The sequence below is a fragment of the Pongo pygmaeus genome, chromosome 16 (genome assembly GCF_028885625.2).
Source record: "Pongo pygmaeus isolate AG05252 chromosome 16, NHGRI_mPonPyg2-v2.0_pri, whole genome shotgun sequence".
Taxonomy (NCBI): domain Eukaryota; kingdom Metazoa; phylum Chordata; class Mammalia; order Primates; family Hominidae; genus Pongo; species Pongo pygmaeus.
The window spans coordinates 96,767,012-96,789,287 of NC_072389.2; the positions used below are offsets into that span (position 1 = coordinate 96,767,012).

Here is a 22,276-nt window from a genome sequence, read left to right on the forward strand (position 1 = left end):
GAGGATGTGCCCGATGGAGAAGAGGGAAGCCTCTTCCAGAACTCGCCTTCATTTTAGCCCTGTTAGGAAAGGAACGTAGCTTCGGATCCTAGAGGGGGCCAGGCACCTGCAGTGTTGTGCTGTTTGAGTCCGCGTCCGAATTTCCAGTGTCCTTTCCTCGCTCCTTACTTCCTCCTAGAAGGAGCCCTATGCTCCTAAAGAGTCTTTCGGTGCTGAGTCTCGGCAGTTTAGTTTGCTGAACTCTTGTCAGTGGAGTTAGTGGGTGGTGGTTTGGAAGGAGGGAGACAGAGATGGAGGGCTTGTTTGAATGCACCAAGCCTTGCAGACCTTCCTCCTCCCCGCGCTGGCCAGGTAGGTTCTTTTCAGTTCCTGATGAGGCAAACGAGAACAAAGCAGTCGAACAGCACCCATGATCGACGATACTTTGGGGGCGGCGTGATCAGAGGATTCCCCTTCCCGGGAACTTGCGTCTAGTCCTCTGACGCATCCTAGTTTGGAGTGGGTGGAAGGGCATGTGGAGTCCACAGCGCCCCCTCGCCCTAGGCGGGGTGGAGACAGCGAGACGACGCCCATGATCAGCTGGTTACAAAACTCGAGGAATAAGAAGTTTAATATCTATTGGTCTGCAGATCCGGAGACCTTGCGGCCTCACTGGTCCTCCTTCCCTCTGAGCTATCTCTACACCCAGCCTTCGATCAGAAGGAGATTTAGAAGCAGAGCTGCCCGCAGCGAATACTTTTAATGCCCGGGCCGGGAAGAAAGCGGATTAGGATCTGATCCCGCTGAATAGAGGACCCAGGAGCCTCCCGCCCCGGGTGCTCTGTAGTGCGGGGGCGCGCTGCGCGCTGCGCGCTGCGCCTGGGCGGCTGGCGGCGGCGGCGTGGGCGCGGTGATGCAGGTGTGACACCCGCCGGCGCCTGCCTCCCCCCCGGATCGCCCAGCTCCGCGTTAGCCGGAGCTGCACGCGGGGCTGCCGGGGCGGACGCTGCTCTGCCTGCATCCGGAGGCGGCCGCCAGAGGATTTCCCACCCAGGTAGGGGACGGCGTTGCTCGCTGCGGTGCAACCGACCCAGCCGGGGCGCGGACCCCGCGTGCGCCAGGGCTCCCAGACTCGCCTGCCTGGGCTGAAATATACACGCTCGCACAGCTGAGTGCTGTTCATAGTAAATGGCACAAAAGACCGGAGAGTCTTGGAAAGCCGGCGCAGAAAAGCAAGGACTTGCCCGCTGCCTGGAGCTGTGCGCTTCTTTGAAAGCGGCCTCCCCAAGGGCTGTTTTAAAACCCTGTTTGAACTATTAGCGCCATAAGTAGTTTTGCAACTTATAAACGTCAGGCTGCTGGCATTTATAGCTCCGTTTCCATAAGCTTCCTAGCCGCTGCTTTTAGTTTCAGTTACATTCTAGTAGATGGATTTTGTTATTGTTGGTTTGTTTTTAAAGAACAGAATTCAAACGTGCTTACACCTGGTGGCTCTTGGGGTTTGTGAGTGTGTATTTCTGTATGTGCTGGGCGCCCTCCGTGGGCGTGGGAGCCGTTTCTTAGGGACACAGAAGGATTTGTTTATGGACGGGTTTTAGCGCAAGGGAAAGAAAATGACTTGTTTTGCAGGGATGGGCTAGCAAATGCGTTTAGCCAGAAAGGAGCAAGGCACCGCTGTGTCTTCGGCAGACGGGTGGTAGAAATCTCTGCTGTCCAGGGTTCAGCAGGGCTGATGAAATACGATCCTTTATCCGGAAATTACAGATGCAAATTACTCCGTTTAAGGGTAACTTAACGTTGGTGTCTTGGGCTCTGATAAGAGCAGCCCCAGTGGGGTGGGGTGGGACGCTGGGGGATGCTTGCTGGCTTTCTAGCCCTTGGGGAGGTGAATGTGGGTGGCTTTGGGGCTCAGAGAGTGGCAGATGAGGGGTGAGGAGGGTGCATGAGGGAGGACTGGGCACTGTAGTCAGCTCAGCGGTGGTTCTGGTCTATGCTGGTCTCCTCTGTGTTTCCGCTTCCTGCCCCTTCCAGAAGAGGTGACTTGTTCTGCTTGTTCCAGTTGGTGCAGTAGGTACAGGCTCGTTCTGCATCTTTCTTGAGTCAGCAAATACTTACTGAGTACTTAGTATTTGTCAGAGATGGGATTAGTCCTTGGGGATGCAGAGATGATGATAACAATGTCCTGGCTTCCTGAGGTTCACACCTGGTAGGGGGAGAAGCACTCGTAATCAGGATAAGTTCATGATGGTGTTGGAAAAGAGCAGTGAGGGCAGACAGGAGGAGGAAATTGATAGTGGCAGTGATTAGTATAAAAATGAAGCCCTCATGGATTAGGCATGGCATGGATTTCAGCAGGGACTGGGTCGCTCTCTTGGTTCTTCGGTCTGGGAGTGACCCACATGACTCTCCCACACCGTTGCCATCACTGCCACTGGGTAGGCAGAGCTTTACAAGTCTCGGCTGGGCTGGTATTTGCAGTACGTGACTAGACCCCTGTAGACACAGGCTGACACCCAGAGAGGAGCACACGCAATACAAGTCAGACTTTTAATTTTTTCCTTTTTTAATGAATGGTTTTCCTGAATTCCAGGACTATGAAGGTTTTGAAGCAGCACTTCACAAAGGCAGGGACTCTGGAAAATTCTGAGGGAGTTTCAGAGCAGATGAACTTCTGTCTGCTTCTCCCTAGGTCCCCGACCTATCTGTTCTTGTCCCAGCCTAGTTAGAAAGGAAAACTCTCCCTTGATTTTCCCTAAACGGGTGGAATAAAGGAAAACTAAAGCTGTTACTACCAGTCTTTTCTGGGAGATGAAAATCCAATCTCAAGGATGTTTCTTCCTGGACCAAAGCTGTGATGGGTGAAGAAAAATGATAGAATGAAAAGCTCTTGTCTTATGTATTTGCCAGAGATGTGTGTTACATGCGCCTACATCATCATTAAGATATTTGAAAAGCAGCGTGAACTACAAGAAGTGTGAGCGTGGATGCTCAAACAGACCTAGGTGAGTGTCTTGGGCAAGTTACTTAGCCCCTGTTTGAGCATTAGTTTCCTGATCTGTAAAATGGAGACAGTAATAGGATTCTTATAATAATTAAAGAAAAGATACTTTAAAATATTTACTCATTGTTACCCGATCATCATGTATAACTTGCCTGGCACAAAGTAGGTGCTCAAGAAATGGCAGTTCATTCATTAAGTTCCTACTATGTGTCAGCCATTGCTCTATGTGTGGAGAATACAGACAAAACAACCAAAAAATCCCTCTCTCAAGGAGCTTAAATTAATGAGAGAGTGTGTGTATGTGTGTGTGTGTGTGTGTAAGATGATGGATAAATAAATAAGTATAGAGTGTATCAGCTAATGAGACACTGTAATGGAGAAAAATAAAGCTGGCTGAGAGGACTGGGGAGTGCTGCCAGAGGGCAGGGTGGGGCTTGTTATTTATTTTTATACAGCTTGGCCAGGGAAGGCTTTTTGGTAAATGACATTTGACTGGACATCTGGGAAAGTGAGGGAGCAAGCCAGGGATTCTGGTAAATGACATTTGACCAGACATCTGGGGAAGTGAGGGAGGAAGCCAGGGGTTGCAGGCAGCACCTGCAAAACCCTGAGATAGGAGAGAGGTGTGTTCCCAAGAGACCCAGAAAGGAGTCCATGGGAGCTGCTGTTGAGTCAGACACTGGGACAGCAGTAGGACCTGAGGTCACAGGGGCAACACGGCAGGTCTTTGAGATATTGCCTCTTAGGATTCCTATTTGTCACTATGATGTATGTGCTGAGTTACTGTTTAAGGAATTGGATGAAATCCTAAACTCTGTGTTTAGAATAAGGTTGGTTGGTAGATATAAGTACCTGTGGTCATTCAGAGCATAAAGAATGCAGCAAGCAGAAAGCATAGGTCTTTGCAAGGCAACAGGAAGCACAGGAATTAAGGACACTGTGGAACGCAACATTCAGATTTCTCCCATCTGGATGGAGGACTGTGTTTGTGCTTCTTTTGAATCTAAGTATTATGATTTTTTGTTTCCTTTCCCCCACACTAAAAGAAAAGGTCATCTTTAGCAAACAGGCCAGCAGTCCTTGCTAGATATTCTTTTTTCTTTGAGAATGAGAAGAGTTTCTATGATCATGGAAAAGTGTTGGGATCATCTGGAAATATGCTGACCTTCAGTGTGGCATGGAATGCATTTACATAATATCATATGGCAAATTTATTTAAAGCCTCTATCTTATAGGCTTAACATAAAGATCAGTTTGCTGCTCTGCCCTTTGGAAACTTTATTCCTCTAGAGAAAACATGGTTTGGGGATTTGAGAGCCTCATCACTCAGCTGTCCTTGGTGCAGAAGGGCTACTGCAGTGTGTTCCATGGCCAGAAATGGAGCTGGATGCCTGAGAACCTAGTCGAAGTTTCTGTGAAATAGAATGAAGTGAGGCTGGGTCAAGGTCAGAGAGTCTGGCTGGGTGTCCCCAAGTCCACCTCAGAAGGCAACATTTACTTCTGTGAATTTCCCCCATCCAATATCCGGCTTTTAGTATTGCTGCCTCAGAAACCTCATCTGTCTTTCCAGGCCACGTCACAGTGACCTTGTTCACCTGCATACCAGCTCATTGATTTGCAATGGTTGAGACACTGTGTGGCTTGGCTAGTGGGTCTTCTTCCTGCAGACCCCTGTCATAACAGCCAAATCACAAGGAGAAGATCTCCTGAAGCACATTATTCAGAGCAAAGCAGCTTAGATGCCTACCCTAGGGACTGATTACATGCTTTAGGGCCAGTCTTGCCGAAGGGACTACGGACGAAACCACCCCTACACTTAGTGGCTTAAAACAACAGCCATTTGTTATTTTCTCACATGTCTCTTGATTGGCTGGGTAGTTCTGCAGATCTGAGTTGTGCTTGCTTGATTTCAGCTGTGCTTGCTCATGTGATTTTGGTCTGCTGATGGAGTGTCTGAGGGCTGGCTGCTTTAGGATGGCCTCAGCTGGATGACTTGGCTCTGCTCCATGTGGTCACTCATCCTCCAGCAGGCTAGCCCCGCATGTTCACATGGTAGTGGCCGGAGGCCAAGAGAAAGTAAAAGCTTGTATGGCCTCTTGAGGCCTAAGCTTATAACTGGCACTCCGTCACTTTATCTTTGTCTAATGACAAAATTAAGACACAAGATAGCCCAGAGTGGAAAGTTAGGAAAATAGACTCCATTTCTTGATAGGAGGAGCTACATAGTCACGTTGCAAAATGTATAGACACAGGGAGGGGAAGAATTGAGACATTTTGCAATCAATCAATCAATCTACCATAGGGACCTGAATATTTATTTATTTATTTTTGAGATGGAGTTTCACTCTTGTTGCCCAGGCTGGAGTGCAGTGGTGCGATCTCAGCTCATTGCAACCTCAGCCTCCCGGGTTCAAGCGATTCTTCTGCCTCAGCTTCCTGAGTAGCTGGGACTACAGGCGTGCACCACCATGCCCGGCTAATTTTGTATTTTTAGTAGAGATGGGGTTTCTCCATGTTGGTCAGGCTGGTCTCAAACTCCCGACCTCAGATGATCTGCCCGCCTTGGCCTCCCAAAGTGCTGGGATTATAGGCATGAGCCACCGCGCCTGACTGGGACCTGAACATTTAAAGTGCTATTGGCTAGGTTTCCTTTTCTTCTGGACTCTGCTTGAATGGGCAGAGCCTGTACTTGCTCTTGTGACTGTCTCTTTTTCTGTGTTTCTGTGGTTGACCATCTAGAGATGTATGTATCTTTAGATAATCATTCATTCACTAAATAAATATTTATTGAGTGGTCTCTATGTGCCAGGCATGTTGTAGGAAGTAGACCCATCTCATGAAGTATTCATTCTAGTTGAGGGAGACAAATAATATGTAAGTAAATAATATATGTTTTATATCAGGTGATTAAGGAATGTTGAGCAGGGAAAGGAAGGTGGGGGGTGCCTTGTTGCGTTGGAGTGGGAGGGTAGGGTAAAGCAAGGAGTGGGTATTTTATATAAGGTGGTCCGGGTGACATGAAGGAAGTGAAGGAGTGAGCCAGACAGTTATCTTGGGAAAGACATTTCCAGGTAGGGAGAACAAGTGCAAAGGCCCCGAGGCAACAGATAACTGGCATGTTCCAGGAACAGCAAGGTGGCTTATGTAGAAGGAACTGAATGAGACAGGGTGAGTGTGGGAGAAGAGATCAGAGAAGTAGCAGGGAGCCAGCTAATACAAGGTCCTGTAGGGCCTTGTGTAGACTTTAGCCTTTACTTTGAGGAAGATGGGACACCACGGGAGAATTTTGAGCACAGGATACTATTAGCTGATTTATGTTTTCCAAGGATCCCTTGAGCTTTAGAGCTTAGTGTAGACTCTTGGAGGACAAGGGTGGAAACAGGGAGATTAGTCAGGATGGTACTGCAATGACCCAGGTGAGAAAGGGTGGTGGTTTGGACCAGGCTGGATAGTACTTAAAATGGTGAGAAGTTGTAATCCTAGCATTTTGGGAGGCCAAGGTGGGTGGATCACTTGAGCTCAGGAGTTTGAGACCAGCCTGGGCAACATGGCAAAATCCCAACTCTACAAAAAATAAAAAAATTAGCCAGGTGTGGTGGCACATGCCTGTGGTCCCAGCTACTCGGGAGTCTGAGGTGGGAGGATCACCTGAGCCTGGGGAGGTCGAGGCTGCAGTGAGCCATGATCATGCCATTGTACTCCCGCCTGGACAATGGATTGAGATCATGTCAAAAATAAATACAAATAAAAAAAGATGGTGAGAAGCGGCTAAATTCATAAAGTAGACAGGATGTGTGGATGAGTTAGACACTTAGGGTATGAGAAAAAGGTGACTTAATGAATTTTGACCTAAGCAGCTGGATGGAGTAGCACTTTAGTGAGGTGGAGAGGAAACAGTGATGGGGTTTAATTGGATATCCAATGGGAGATGTTAAGTAATTCATTGCATATGAGAGTCTAGAGTTCAGGGAAGAGTTTCAGGAAGGAGACATAGGTTTGAGTATCATTAGCATGTTATTTATTTTTCCATGAGCCAAGTCACTGCTGTATCACTAGTGCCCAGAATATTATCTGGCACATTGTATATCCTCAATGGATATGTACTGAATGAGTGAATGGAACCACTTAATTACTAGAGTTGACTGCAAATCTTTGCTTTGGTGGATCTTGAAGCGTAACTCCTTGAAGTTATTTCCTTTCTTTACAAGGTCTCATGGAAGCCTTCTCGTGGATCTCATGCACTAAAAAGAGGCTTTAAATGTGAAGGCTCCAATTGCTTATATCATACGGAAAGGAACGTGTGGTGACAAGTAAGAAAGAGGAACAAGTGGAAACCAAAAAATAGCTCATATTTTCAAAAAATGAGAAAAGATCCTTTAGAGGGAGGTGGCTGAAATTCAGGGGTGTGATGTTCTTGGGTTATTATTGTACTGCTCTTAATTTAAGATGAGGCAGAAGCAAGGAAGAATCTTGAAAGGGGAGAATTTTATTTAAATCAATTTATGCTGAGTGTCACCAGCTTGCTTGAGAAACCCCACATCTACAGTAGCTTGCATAATGTGTTCCTGTTTATAAAAGGAAGAAATAGGGAATAGCCTTCATAGGAAAAGGGGAGGGCTGGAATGACTTCAGCCTCAGGCTGTGGGTGCTGTCCATTTTCCCCTCGTGGTGTGGCTGATTCTATATAAGTTTTGTTTGCAATGATGTTGGTGAAGGGAGTGAAACAAGAAAAAGCAGCACTGCTATTGAAAGTGGTTGTGTGTGTGTGTGAGAGAGAGAGAGAGAGAGATGGAGAATGTGCCAGTGGCGGAGAAAAAGAACCAAATCCCAGAAGGAAGTGTGAGAAAGAGACGCAAGCTGCCCTTCATTTTCACGTGTGGATACTAGGCCTGACCACATGGGGCATAGGATGGAGCAGTGGGCTTTAGCATCAGACAGAACTGGGTTTGCACTCAGATTTCATTACTTTATTTGTTTATTTATTTATTTATTTTTTGAGATGGAGTATCATTCTATCACCAGGCTGGAGTGTAGTGGCACAATCTCAGCTCACTGCAACCTCTGCCTCCTGGGTTCAAGCAATTCTCCTGCCTCAGCCTCCTGAGTAGCTGGGACTACAGGCGTGTGCCACCACGCCCAGCTAATTTTTGTATTTTTAGTAGAGACGGGCTTTTACCATGTTGGCCAGGATGGTCTCGATCTCTTGACCTTGTGATCTGCCCGCCTCGGCCTCCCAAAGTGCTGGGATTACAGGTGTGAGCCACCGTGCCCGCTAACTTTCTATTTTTTTTTGAGACAGGGTCTCACTCTGTCAACCAGGCTGGAGTGCAGTAGCATGAACTCAGCTCACTGCAGCCTTGACCTCCTGGGCTCAAGCGATCTTCCCATCTCAGCCTCCAAAGTAGCTGGGAATATACGCATGCACCACCATGCCCGGCTAATTTTTAAATTTTTTTGTAGAGACGGGATCCTGCTATGCTGCCCAGGCTGGTCTTGAACTCCTGGGCTCAAGTGATTCTTCCACCTTAGTCCCCAAAGTGGTGGGATTATAGGCTTGAGTCACCATGCCCAGCCCAAGCTTCCTTACTTTCTAGCTGTGTAAACTTGAGCACATTATTTAATTTCCCTGAGCCTTGGTTTCCTCAGTTGTAAGGTGATGATGGTGGTGTGGTGTGGTGGTGCTGCTGCTGCTGATGATAGTAATAATACCCAAGTGTTCTGCAGTCTCCTTCATGCTTCTGGACTTGGAACTATGTTGGTGTAAATATTGATTAAAGGATTACCATACCAGCTGAGGGACTTAAAGATTTTATGTGAAGGGAGAATTGAGAATTTGATGTTCACAGTGCCATTTAGAAGATTATTTGCATGGGGCCCATAATGTTCAAAATTAGACAAAGGGACAATAATAAAATGTCTAGCCTTATGAGCTAGACACTTCAAGGTGCCTCAGAGGGAAACTAACCTCCTATCTCTGCAATAAGCCAATCTCCTTAGTTCAGTTCTGCAATGTCGCATAGTTTGTTGGAATTCCATGATGAAAATTTTGGAGTCATGTGTAGTATACAGATGCAGAAGCTTTCCTATCTGATGCCTTTGTGGCCCCCACAAAATCCACTGCATGGTGTTCTTCTGGAAAAGTCTGTGGTTCTTCCTGTTCCAGGCGCATAGTAGGCATACAATACGTATTTATTAGATACATGGTGAATAAATGCTGCTGCGGTTTCTCTGTTGGCTGTGGCTTTCCTGGTTGCTCCTCCCGGCCTGGTCAAGAGATCAGCAGGTAAGTGACAGTGATGAGCTAAGTCTTTGGCAGGTACTCAGCGGCCAATGTTACCCTCTCTCCACCACCCTCATGCCTTGGCTACCACTCTGACATCCTCTAGATCAAGAATCATATACTCAGCTTTCCCTCTAAGCCCCCAGTTACATCGTCAGCAAAGCCAAAGCTCCCTTGCTCTCCTGACCTTTGATTACAGGTAATGCAACAGTGTCTCCTGACTTAGCAACAAAGACCCACACCATGGGTTCCCTGCTTCAGCTCCCACACAGAAGCCTGTGGTCCCATTAAGTCTTCCTGTTTTCTATACACACTTCTGCTCCACCCACCTCCTGTTCCCTTCAGTTGTTAGAGCTTGATTCTGTATGGGTTGGCAGGGGAGAGAGTAGCATTAGTTTTCTTTTCACAAAAGGCAGTTGAAAATTCTCTTCTAACTGATGACTGTCTAGCCCCTCAGAACTGAACTTCTTCAGGAGGCAGATAGGCCACATCCTTCCTCCTGTGCCCATTTTACAGATGAGATATCTGAGGCTCAGAGAAAAGAAATTACAGACAAAAGTACCCTTGGAAAAGTGGATGCACAATCTCATTTGTTTCCTGCCAGCTCTGCATAGATAGATGCAAGAGAAGGTAATTTTTCCAGACTGCTGGGGCCTTCTTGAATCACGGATGTCTGCATCCAGAAGTTGATTGTTGAATGACAGGTGTCTGGATTTGGAAGTTGACTGTTCAAACTGGGAGCTTGGTGCTATTAAGTACTTCTTATGTCAACCCCAGGTGATATGTGTGTGGGCAGGAGCTCTAGGCTCCCAAAACTCACCTAGGTGTGATAGGTGTGATTTACAATTCTGTTTTCACGATCATTTCATGAGAGAAACCTGCAAATGAACACTGCTAAGGAGATGGAACAGAACACGTTAATGGATAAATGAACTGTCCATCATTACTCCGGAGTGAGCGTGATTTGTTTTAATGAATATTTCATGGGCAGGTTCCTTTTCAGGTCCAGAATATGCTCAAGGCAATGAAGACCTTAATTGAACTGTAGGATCTTACAGATTCAGAGCTCGAAGGGACCCTAGAAAGCGGGGAATCCAAACTTCTTATTTTTCAAGGAAGGAAATAATTAAAAAACTTTTTTTGGTACATGTTCTTGCCCTGTTGCCCAGGCTGGAGTGTAGTGGCACAATCTTGGCTCACAGCAACCTCTGCCTCCTGGGCCCAAGCAATCCTCTCACCTCAGCCTCCCAAGGATCTGGAACTATAGGTGTGTCCCACCATACCTGGCTAATTTTTAAATTTTCTGTAGAGACGAGGTCTCACTATATTGCCCAGGCTGGATTTCCCAAGCAATCCTCCAGGCTTCGCCTCCCAAAGTGCTGGGATTACAGGCATGAACCACTGCATCCACCTCGGAAATAGCTTATTTGGGTGGATAAAAGAGCTGTCCGTCATTACTCACATTACAAATCACGCTCACTCAGGAGTAATGATAGACAGCTCATTTATCCATTAACGTGTTCTGTTCCTTCTTCTTAGCAGTGTTCATTTGCATGTTTCTCTCATGAAATGACCATGAAAGCAGAATTGTGATTTATAAGAAAAGAGGTTTAATTGGCTCCTGGATTCATACAGTAAGTTAATGATGGAGAGAGGGTCAAAGCTCAGGTCGGGGGGCTGTAGCAATGTTAAGTTTGTATGAGAGACCAAGAGCGAACAGGAAAACGGGGTGTGGGTCCTCTACATTGTCATGCTTAGAAACCCTCTGAAATGGCACAACTAGTTCTCCCAAGCAGGTGAGAGCCTGGTTAGGCCCCTCAACAGCCTCCTCTGATTGCTTAATCCTCTGGGATTTTCCCTGCCCGGCTCCCAGAGCCCAGGCCCAGTGAGGGTGGCTCCTGTGTTGCCTGCCATCCCTGCTCTATTGCATGCAGAATCTGACCGTCGCCTCTCGCCTGATCTGGGGTGCGGCAGATGGTGCTGAGGAATGGAGCCCAGCTGGCACGTGGGAGGCTCTGCAGGAGAGGAAGAGGCACCATGGGGTGGCCTGCCCTAGGCAAAGTGCTGGGCCTGGGAGATGGGGCTGGAAAGGTCATGGGAATGTCAGGAGCCTCTGCCCTTGACCCTGGAGGGCTCAAGGAATTTAGTTCCACCCCTAGCACTATGACAAGTGACCAACACATCCCACACATGCCGGTGTAACGGTCTGTGAATTAAATACAGCCACTTTAATTTTTGTTTTTTAAAGCAAAGCATAAACATGAAGCTTTAAGGAAAGGAAAGCCATAGGGTAGCAATGTAAAGGCAGTAGCTTGAAACTTGAAGCAAAGAAGAGAAACTCAAATGGAACAATGGAGAAGTAGATGAGAAAGGGTATATGAAAACAGGGTGGGATGCTGAGCCAACTTCTCCTATTTCCCATGATGGATAAGTGGATAAGGCTTTTTATTTTTTTTTATTTTTTTTGGTGGCGCTGCCCACATCTGTGGCAGAAAAGCTGTGCTGGGCTCCCACCCTCATATCACAGGAGTGGTGGCTGCCTGCTTCTTCGGTGGCCCAGCATGCAGCATCTTGGGGCACTACAGAGGGCTGTCAGAGGCCAGGCTAGTCCTATCAGGTTTCTCAGTTTCACCTGTGTCACTCCCAGGTTTATGTCTTGTTACTTTCAGCCCATTTCCTCTAGACAAGCAAGGTCGCTGCTGGCTGGCTTGGCCTTCCAGTCAGTTCCTGGATTCTTGAGCAAACTCTTACCTCCTTGTGGTTCTTTGAGATGGTGCAGGGCAAAGAGCCCCAGAGCCTGTCTGCTTAGGGCTCTGCAGTAGGGGAGCTCATTAATTAATACTTAGAATACAAGGTGGGGAGGTACACGCTGAGAGAATTGGGGAGTGTGAGGCTGGAAGCCATTGCTATTGCTGCATGAGGAAAGAAGACGGGGGCCAGGCAAAGCTATTGGACAGGGGAGGGGATATTGTCTGATAAGCCTTGAAGATTGGGCTGTTGTGGGGAGGATAGGGAATGGTTTCAGGAGAAGCATATAGACCTGAAAATGCATGGTTGATTTTGGAACAATAGGGGGTTTGGCTTATTAGTCTGCTCTTTCATTGCTATAAAGAAATACCTGAGATGAGGTAATTTATAAGAAAAGAGTTTTAATTGGCTCATGGTTCTGCAGGCTATACAGGAAGCATGGTGGCATCTGGAGAGGCCTCAGGAAGCTTCCGATTATGGAAGAAGGCAAAGAGACAGCAGGCATGTCACATGGCAGAAGCAGGAGCGAGAGAGAGAGGGGAGGTGCCACACACTTTTAAGTGATTAGATCTCATGAGAACTCACTCACTATTGCCAGGACAGCACCAAGGGGATGGTGCCAAACCATTCATGAGAAATCTACCCCCACGATCCTATCACCTTCCACCAGGCCCCACCTCCAACACTGAGGATTACATTTCAACATGAGATTTGGGTGGGGACACACATCCAAACTATATCATCTGCTGTGGCCAAAACACGGAGTCTGAGGTGGTATTGGCTGGGGGTGGGGTGAGGGTTGGGTTGGGTGGGGATAGGGAGAAGCGGGATGGGGAGAAGTTTGGTGAGAAGTAGCAGGATGCCCACTAGAATCTCTTGTGGGTTTAAATGTTGTCACCAGATGTGCTAAGGAGGAAGAAGCTCGAGAACCACGGTGATACAGAGGAGCTGGTTGTCTTGGCTCCTGAAATGCTCCTGCAAATGGTGAGATCGCCGCTGTCCTGTGCTTCAGCCACGATGTGTGGCCGGGTGTGAATTAAGTGAACCACAAGTTTGGTTTGGTCTTGGTCACAGATCTCCATCCAAATGGAGATGCAATCTTGGAAACTGTGATTGATGTCTTGGAGATGCTCTGAGGCACAGAAAGGTCCCAGAGAGCATGGAAAGCATTTAAGAAAGAAAAAGCTTTTAGGTTGTCATTACCCAAAACAAATGGAGTGGAAAGTTCTGTTTGAAAAAGATGAGAGAGAAGCAAGGGAATCAGGGAAGCAGGATTTGCCTGTATTTCTTGGGTAGTTACCTGGATTACATAGTTCTACCCATAACTCCTCAAAGACTCACTGATTAGGGGATTTTCCCGCTTTCTCTTTTTCCTCATCATTTTGGATACATTAAAGACATATTACAGACCATCTAGAAAATAGGGAAAAGAAAAGGAAAACCTACTTATAATCTCCACCATTTATGTAGCATTTTGAATTCTATTCTTTCTCTTTTAGAGACAGGGTCTTGCTTTGCCACCCAGGCTGGATTACAGTGGTGCTGTCATGGCTCACTGCAGCCTCAAACTCCTGGGCTCAAGAGATCCTCCCACCCCAGCCTCCTGAGTAGCTGGGATGAAAAGGCAAACACCATCATGCCTGGATAATTTTTATTAAATTAAAACAATTTTTTTTGAGACATGGGGTCTCACTGTTTTGCCCAGACTAGTCCTGAATTCCTGATCTGAAGCAGTCCTCTCACCTCGTCCTCTCCTAAAGCAGTGGGATTACAGCGTGAGCCACTATGCCTGGCCCAGATGTAATCATATTAAGTATGCAGTTCAGGAGCCTTCGGCAAAGACCAGCTGGCTTCATTTCCTCGTCCTCCTGGGCACATAGACTACATCTCCAGGCTTTCCTTGCAAGTGGGCGTGGCCACATAACAGTTTTGTTGATGCGGTGAGAAAGGTGTGCTCTTCCAGACTCCTTTTCATCTGTTGGCTGCCCCTGCATGAGGCTATCTCAAGTGCAAGAAATAAACTCTGCCTATGCTAAACTACTGACATCTTAGAGTTTGTTTGTTGCAGTAGTTTAGCTGACTTTCACCCACACAGAAGCTGAAATTTCAATGAGGTATTTCTCATAAGCTTATCGGAACATGTTGAGGAGGATCCAGAGGCATAACATAAAGATTAAAAGGTTATAGCTGGGCTGTTGGGTTGCCTGTAGCCTGGGTGCTCTTTAATAGAGAAAACGACTGGGGTAAACCTCCAGTTTTTTTCCTGTGATGAATATACCAGGAGCATATACATCTGAAAAGGCTGAAGTTCAATATTTTCCCTTTTCTTCTCTCATTGTTTCTGACTTCTACAAAATAATAGGAATATATTATAGAATCCCATATCATTTTTAAACCCAGAGGTTCTTTCTGATACAGGTTGCATAGCCTCAGACAAGTTTAACTTCACAGAGCCTCAATTTCCTGATCTTTAAAATAGTCGCAGTAAGGTCTATTTTCTGGGGTTGTCCAGTCATTGAAGGAGATCATATTTGTCAGTGCGTAGTAGGGTACATTGTGCACAATAGGTGCCTTCCCACTGGACTATAGATTCCCTGAGAGAAGGACTGTGCCTTGTCTACACCTTGTCTACCACTGTAGCTCCAGTGTCTAACACAGTCCCTGGCACATAGTAGGTGCTCAATGGTTAGTTATTTTCCAAACTTAAAGTGCCTTAAAGAGACCCCAGCTACTCGGGAGGCTGAGGCAGGAGAATGGCGTGAACCCAGAGGCAGAGCTTGCAGTGAGCCGAGATCGCGTCACTGCACTCCAGCCTGGGTGACAGAGCAAGACTCCGTCTCAAAAAAAAAAAAAAAAAAAAAAGGGAGAAACAATGTACCCTGGATTGGAGAACTGAGAAAGGTGTTAGAGGAACATGGAGAGGGTCTGGACCGTCTAACACCTTAACCTTGAGGTGCTGGGAGGGTTAATCTATGAGTTCACCACAAGAGTGAGAGAACAAGAGTTTACACAAGAAGATGGGGAAACGTCCTATCTCTAATGTGTGTGCTTGGGATTGCTCTATATTTGGATGATAACTCTCTCATCTAAGGTTAATCCTCTTTGTCCGAGTCATCCAGCCAAGGGATTAACTGCTTTAAACTCCAGGCCTCGCTGGCCCTGACAATGTGAACTTGGTGTTGCTGGCGCCCAGGGACCCAAGGGGTCCGTTTTTATTGACTCAACACACAAGGTTCCTCTGTGGCTATTTAATCCTAGTCTCTTAATCCTATGGAGGAAGAGACTGAGGCCTAAGAGGGGAGCTGCTGTTTTCTTGCAGCAGCTTTATGATGAGAACCTCTGTTTCCAGCTTAGAGTTCTCTTCTGTGCTCTGTGCTAGGCTCCAGGGAAAGCGTCAGGAAAAGGGCCCTAACTGAAAGAGCAGAAGAACCTGTCTCTGGGAGTGCTCGTGTATTGATAGAAATTCCATATTGTGTTCTGGGGAAGTTCCCACTCTGTCTGTCAAAAGCCCAGCCTGCTCCCTTGCTAATCAGTGGGCTATTTGGAAACACGTCCCAGGGTCTGGGTCCTCCAGCCATTTTCTAGCTTTGTGTGCTCAGTTCATGATTCACAATCTAGGATGAGAGAGCCTAGCCCAGCTGGGGTCACGTGCCCATTCCTGAGGGCACCATAACTATGACTCCCAAGATGGCATGTAGTGAGGAAAGGGGAGTTTCTTAAAGGAACACTGGAGAGTTGTTACTGAAAGAAGGGGACATGGGTCCTGAGCAGGCAAAGCCAACACATGTCCACTACACACACTAAGCTGGCTTCTCTTGGTGAAATAAAGATTACAAAGTGCTACCTTTAAAGGAAAATTGGAGAGTTGTTGCTGAAAGAAGAGGACAGGGATCCTGAGCAGGCAAAACCCACAGACGTCCACCACACACACTGAGCCGGCTTCTCTTGCTGAAATAAAGATTACAAAGTGCTACCTTTGTTGGTGAGTGTTGACGACTTTGAAAGTGGGCTATTTCTCCATCTCCCCTTCCTATTTTTTTTTTTGAAACAGAGTCTTGCTCTGTTACTCAGGTTGGAGTACAGTAGTGTGATCTTGGCTCACTGCAACCTCTGCCTCTCAGGCTCAAGCAATCCTCCCACCTCACTCTCCTGAGTAGCTGGGACCACAGACACCCACCATCATGCCTGACTATTTTTTTTTTGTATTTTTAGTAGAGACGGGGTCTTGCCATGTTGCCCAGGCTGTTCTTGAACTCCTGAACTCAAGTGATCCACCCGTCTCGGCCTCTCAAAGTGCTGGGATTACAGGTGTGAGCCACTGCGCCTGGCCTTCCTTATTTTTTAATAAGGGGTTTCTAAGGGGTTCACATTTTTATAACCATCTCCTTGCTTGCCCTAGTCTTGCATTTTAAGAATTAAACTACGTAAAATTCAAAGATATAGTTCTCCCTAAAATCCCTTTTACATTTATTTATTTATTCAGCAAATGTTTATTGACTTCTCATTGTGCTAGGCATTAGAGTTAATGATAGGTAAGGAAAATGTGATCTTTGCCCTCAGGGTGTATAGTGTAGAAATGTGTAAAGAAGCTTTGTTTCACATACACCTTAACAGAGTACATGCACACACATACACATGCACATAAATATACATATATAATACATTATTATATACTTCAGAATTTCTAGCTTGCCTATAACTTGAAGACCTTTAAGCCCAACTGCTGCTCATCAGAAGTCCTAACTTGGTTAAAGAAAGGGGTACATTGTTGAATCACAATGATGAAGAACATTTTGCTAAAGAACATGACTTTGCATTCTCCCTGTGCATAGAACATCTTGGAAGTCGAAGAGTAAAAAATCCATCTTGGTATCAAACTGCCTGCTACTCCCTTCTTCTAAAACCAGGAGGGAGTGGGTGGCCTTCATTTGTGCTGCTTCTGTTTGCAGGCTGTGAATGAGGGCTGGCACCCCTGGCTGCTTTGTTGTTGTGTGGTGGTGTTTGAACACCGGTCAGCATATTGCTTTGCTATTATCACGTTATTTGTATAATCCCAGCAGCTGGCAATTGTGTAATAATTTTTGAGAGCCCCAGATATTTGCTTAGAGAGAATAAAAATAGGCAGAGAATGAGGTGTGCTCTGCATCCCGTGCAGAGCATTGTATGACTGCATTTCACAATGACAGGATTGTTTCTTGGTTAGAATTCCCTGTGGGACTTTCCCTACTCAAAGTTCAGAGAAGGGTCATGCATTCTGGAAGGGAAGCCTGTCTTATCCTCTTTGCATGCACTGACAGAGCTAGAAAAATTGCCTCAGCCCTTGCAATCTGGTCAGGCTTGTACTGATAGGGAACTCATAAACGGCTGTATTAGTCTGTTCTCATACTGCTCTGAAGAAATACCCAAGACTGGGTAACTTATAAAGAAAAAGAGGTTTAATGGATTCACAGTTCCATGTGGCTGGGGGAGCCTCACAATCATGGAGGAAGGCAAAGGAAGAGCAAAGGCATGTCTTACATGGCGGCAGGCAAGAGACCATGTGCAGGGGAACTGCTCTTTATAAAACCATCATCTTGTGAGACTTATTCACTATGACGAGAAGAGCATGGGAAAAACCTGCCCCCATGGTTCAGTTACCTCCCACCAGGTCCTTCCCATGACATGTGGGGATTATGAAAGCTACAATTCAAGATGAGATTTGGGTGGGGACACAGGCAAACGATATCAATAGTCACAATGGTTTTGAGCCTGAGGTCTTTACCAGTATGCAGACTTAGAAGAGCACAGAGCCACATCTTTGTCTCCTGCTTTTTGTTCCATGGTGGCAAGAGTATGGGTCTGGTGTTAGATTACTGGGATTGAAGCTTGTCTCTTTCACTTACTAATTGTATTAAAATTCTCTGCACCTCAGTTTCCTAACCTGTAAAACAAGGATAATATTAACTAGAATTCTATCTTACACACTTGTTAAAAGGAATGAATTAAAGGAGACAATACAGTGCCCAGCACAATGTTGGACATATAGCAAGGGTATTAAGTAGCTGCTACTGTATAGCAATAATGCTGCCTAGCAAATAGCCCTAATTATTGCAGTGGCTCGTACAACAAACTATATTTATCTTACTTATGAGGTGGCCAGTCAACTGGGATTGGCTCTCCTTCATGCTGTAGGTCAAGTTCAGGTCTGCTTCATGGGTCTCTCATCTCTCCACCACATGCTACCAGCAGCTACCAGGAACATAGTCTTCTCATTCTTCTCATGCCAAATGGAAGGAGGACATGAGGAATGCTAAACTGTCCTAGTGCATTTAAAGCCTCTGCACTCATCATATTTGCTAACATTTCATTGGCCAAGGCAAATGACATGGCCAAACCCAAACCCATATCAGTAAAGTGGGAAAGTATACTCTTCTCACAGTAGAAGACATGGCAAGAATGTGGATTATAATCATATTACATGGGGGAAAAGAATTGGGAGTAAAAATTTGATCTACCGAAGCAAGTTCCCTATGTAACAAGATGTTGAATGGGACTTTTTTATTGCCCCGAATGGGCATTCAGATTGCAAATCTAAAAATAAAGTCTTAGACACTCTATTTGTTAAATACCTGGAATTCCTCATGACTTTCAAGAGGTATCAAAACTGGCTTTGGGGCCCACAACTCTAAGCCCCTGGGTCTATATAAGTAGAGGGATAAAAAAAGTGGGTAGAATTTTTGAAATCTTGGCCTGTAACAAATACTAGCTTGAGGTGAAACACTTTTTGCTCCCCATAAAACCAAGAAAAGGGCCTCCAAGAGACTCCCGTATGGGGAGTGGAGATGCTTGCAAAAAGGGAGATAGGGTACCTTGCACCCTAGCTGGGTATTTGCTGATCCATGGTACTGGTGGAATGGAGTCTACCATGCAGGAGAGTGCTTTAGAGGGTTTGATGTGTGCCCTGGAGTTTGGGGCATAGAAGACATAGAGCCTGGTGCCTCTTCTAGTCTGGAAATTTTGGCAGGCAGCTGATTTAATGGAGTAGCCCATGCCAGCAAGAAAGATGGGTGGTAGTACAGTGCTAAGGGAAGAAAAGAACATTTTTTCCTTTGCATTCATTGAGGGCTTGGGAAGATACAGAAAGCTCCACGGGAAGAAGACTGATGTGTAGGGGAGGAGCAGGAGCCCCAGGGCTGTCCAAGCTCAATCACAAAAGGGGGATATCTGCCTGGAGAAGAGGCTGGGTGCGTGGACAGCTGGAGGGTCTGAAGTGGGACCCAGCTGCCCCTTTCTGAGAGGCTCCTTAGTGCCCAAGAGGGCCAAGGTGAGGCTGAACCCTGTCTCAAGGAAACTATACACAGAAGCCACCACATCAGACAGCCCAGTCCAAACCAGAGCCATGCCAGGGAGGGACATCTGTCTGTCATCATCATCATAATAGTTCTTGCTGTGATTATGCTTCACTCATTCTTGTTTGAATGAACAAAATTAATCTGCCTCCTTCCTCCATTTCTGGTTCCTCTTCATAGCTTCTTGCCTCCTCTTATCAGCTCTGTGTGGAGACTTGCAATACTTTATATACCGGTGAATAAGCTGTCTCGGCTTGGAGGCAGGGCCTGTGGGGGTGGGCATGCTGGCTGATCCACTTGGGGCTCCCGGCTTTTACTCCTAATCCTCAGCTTCTGTCTGGCCTGTAGCAGATGGAATCCTCTGCAGGATGCTCGGCCAGTTGCTCCACTTTTTAAAACAAGGCAGGGTCCAAAATACATAAATAAAATGCTGGCAGGGAGCATATCTTTGCAAGGAGCAAAGGGTTGGCATTTCTAAGGGAATAAGCCTTCCCCAATGGTAGGAGCTATCTTTTTAAGGATAAATCCTTTTCTAATTTGACAATCTTTTAGCTCTCAGGGAGATATTAAATAGCTCCAATGGATGAAGAAAGAAGTTAAGATTCCCTAAGGTACTTTGTCATTTGAGACGTGAGTACAGAGCTATGGCCAGCAATTCATTTGTTCCCATGCTTAGATCTGGGCCATTTGGTGACCTGCCTGAATTTAGCAAGTGACAAACCCCACTCCTGGCTCTGATTGTGTAAACTGATACAATACCCAGAGTGTGACTTGTTTCAAGCTTTGCATTTGCCAGGGATTTGGAAATTACCCAAATCTATTGCTGAAATTAGTGAATATTCAAGTTTCCATCCAGGTGGCTGGTTTCCTTACACCTGTTAACTTTTTCTTTCTGATTAGAAAGGTGGTATTTGCCATTGAATACAATTTGGAAAATAGGAAAACTTATAAATGATAAAGCTCTTCATTCATGCTGCCAAGTTGCATTCTAGAAAGCTTGTTCTAGTTAACCTGACAGCTAGCACTATGCACGACCCCCTCAGTGCATCTTTGTTTGCAATGAGTATTATCCTTAAAAGGAAAATCAAACATTGTCAATTTGTTAGGTGAGAAAATATTTTATTTTTCGTTTATTTGATTGCTTATGAGATTGAGCACTTTTATTTATTGACTGATTGTATGTCCCCTTCTAAACATTGTTTTTCCGTGCTGTATGTCCATTTTAAATTAAGGATTAGTGTTTTCCATATTTGTAAAAGCTCTGCATATATTGAAGATATTATTCTCCTTGTTACTCTCATAGGAAATACTTATAAGAAATATTCTCATAAGTGTTGCAAACATTTTCCAAATCGATTTGCCTTTGATTTTGTACTTGTATGGTCTCCAGCCTGGGCACCAGAGCAAGGCTTTGTATGTTAGTCTGTTTTCACACTGCTGTAAAGGACTACCTGAGACTGGGAAATTTATGAAGAAAAGAGGTTTAATTGACTCACAGTTCCACAAGCTTAACAGGAAGCATGACTGGGAGGCCTCAGGAAACTTAAAATCATGGCAGAAGGCGAAGGGGAAGCAAGCACCTTCTTCCCATGGTGGCAGGAGAGAGAGAGTGAGGGAGGAAGTGCCAAACACTTTTAAACCATCAGATCTTGTGAGAACTCACTCACTATCATGAAAACAGCATGGGGAAATCTGCCCCCATAATCTAATCACCTCCCACCAGGTTTCTCCCCCAAAATTTGGGAATTATAATTCAACATGAGATTTGGGTGGGGACATGGAGCCAAACCATATTACTTTATCTCTTAAAAATACTTTGTATTTTAAAATAATAATAGAGGCCAGGCACGGTGGCTCACGTGCCTGTAATCTCAGCAGTTTGGGAGTCTGAGGCAGGCAGATCCCTTTAGCCCGAAAGTTGGAAACCAGCCTGGGCAACAGGGTGAAACCCCATCTCTACATAAAATACAAAAATTAGCCAGGTGTGGTGGCATGCGCCTATAGTCACAGCTACTTGGGAGGCTGAGGTGGGAGGGTCGCTTGAGGCTGGGAGACTGAGGTTGCAGTGAGCTATGATCGTGCCACTGCACTCCAGCCTATGTGACAGAGTGAGAACCTGTCTGTCTCAAAAAAAAAAAAAAAAAGAAAAAAAGAAAAAAAAGAAAAAAAAAGTAAAAGTTAAAGAAACATTTCACTTATAGAGAACTTAATACAGTCTGGGCTTTGAGTTCTTTAAATTCAATATCTCATTTAATCTTTCCAGCTTTCTCAACATGATTCAGGTAGTAGATGGCAGAGCTGCAGCACCCACTCAAGACTTTCTGATTCTGAAGCCTGAGCTGTTAACCTCTACAGTCTATACAGTCATCCCCTCGCTTAAGATTTTTGCAAATTGTTTCCCATGGTTTAAGGTGGCAGAGAACTAGTCTTTTAACACACTAATTTTTGGTCTTATGTTAGTAACTCATTTCATTTTTTTTCTCTTTGAAATAAAAAAGTGTTAAGGTAAGGCTAACTTTGCTTGAAGTTTAGTGAGCACTGCTGATTTCGAGTCAAAGTTTTCTTCACCTCAGGCAAGTTTTTATCTAGTGTTATGGTTCTTAATCCTGGCTGTACTTTAGAATCAGGTGAGAAATTTGTTAAATTTTTTTTCCCCTAACCCTCCTGAGAATACTTAAGCCAGAATCTCTAGGAATGGGAGTATAAATTGAATTTTTAAAAAATAAGCTGCCCAATGATCCTAATGTGCAGCCGAGACCCAGTGACAGAGCAAACCTTCAATTATTATTACTGTTTCTATTGTTTTATTTTCCCATAATTCTTGGGTAGAATCTTGCTTCTTTTTCTTTCATGTCTATTATGTCATTATTTTTTACCTTTTTATATTTTTTCTTTTCCGTCTGAAGGTAGACTTGATATTTGGGCAAACCGAGCAGGGCA

The 22,276-nt window shown here is 45.5% G+C and overlaps 1 protein-coding gene across 5 annotated transcripts in view; it reads left to right on the forward strand.

The window, feature by feature from the left end:
- The first annotated feature begins 541 nt into the window (after window positions 1-541).
- SV2B (synaptic vesicle glycoprotein 2B) overlaps window positions 542-22,276 on the forward strand; it is a 193,103-nt gene continuing 171,368 nt past the window's right edge. For 2 of the 5 annotated variants that reach the window (XM_054451623.2, XM_054451624.2), the window contains exon 1: window positions 2,126-2,981. The gene's annotated coding sequence lies outside the window, so the exon portion shown is untranslated. Of the gene's footprint in view, window positions 1,034-1,545; window positions 1,766-1,868; window positions 2,051-2,125; window positions 2,982-22,276 lie in introns of those variants that run through there. The other 3 variants (XM_054451622.2, XM_054451625.1, XM_054451626.2) reach the window with 3 other exon arrangements.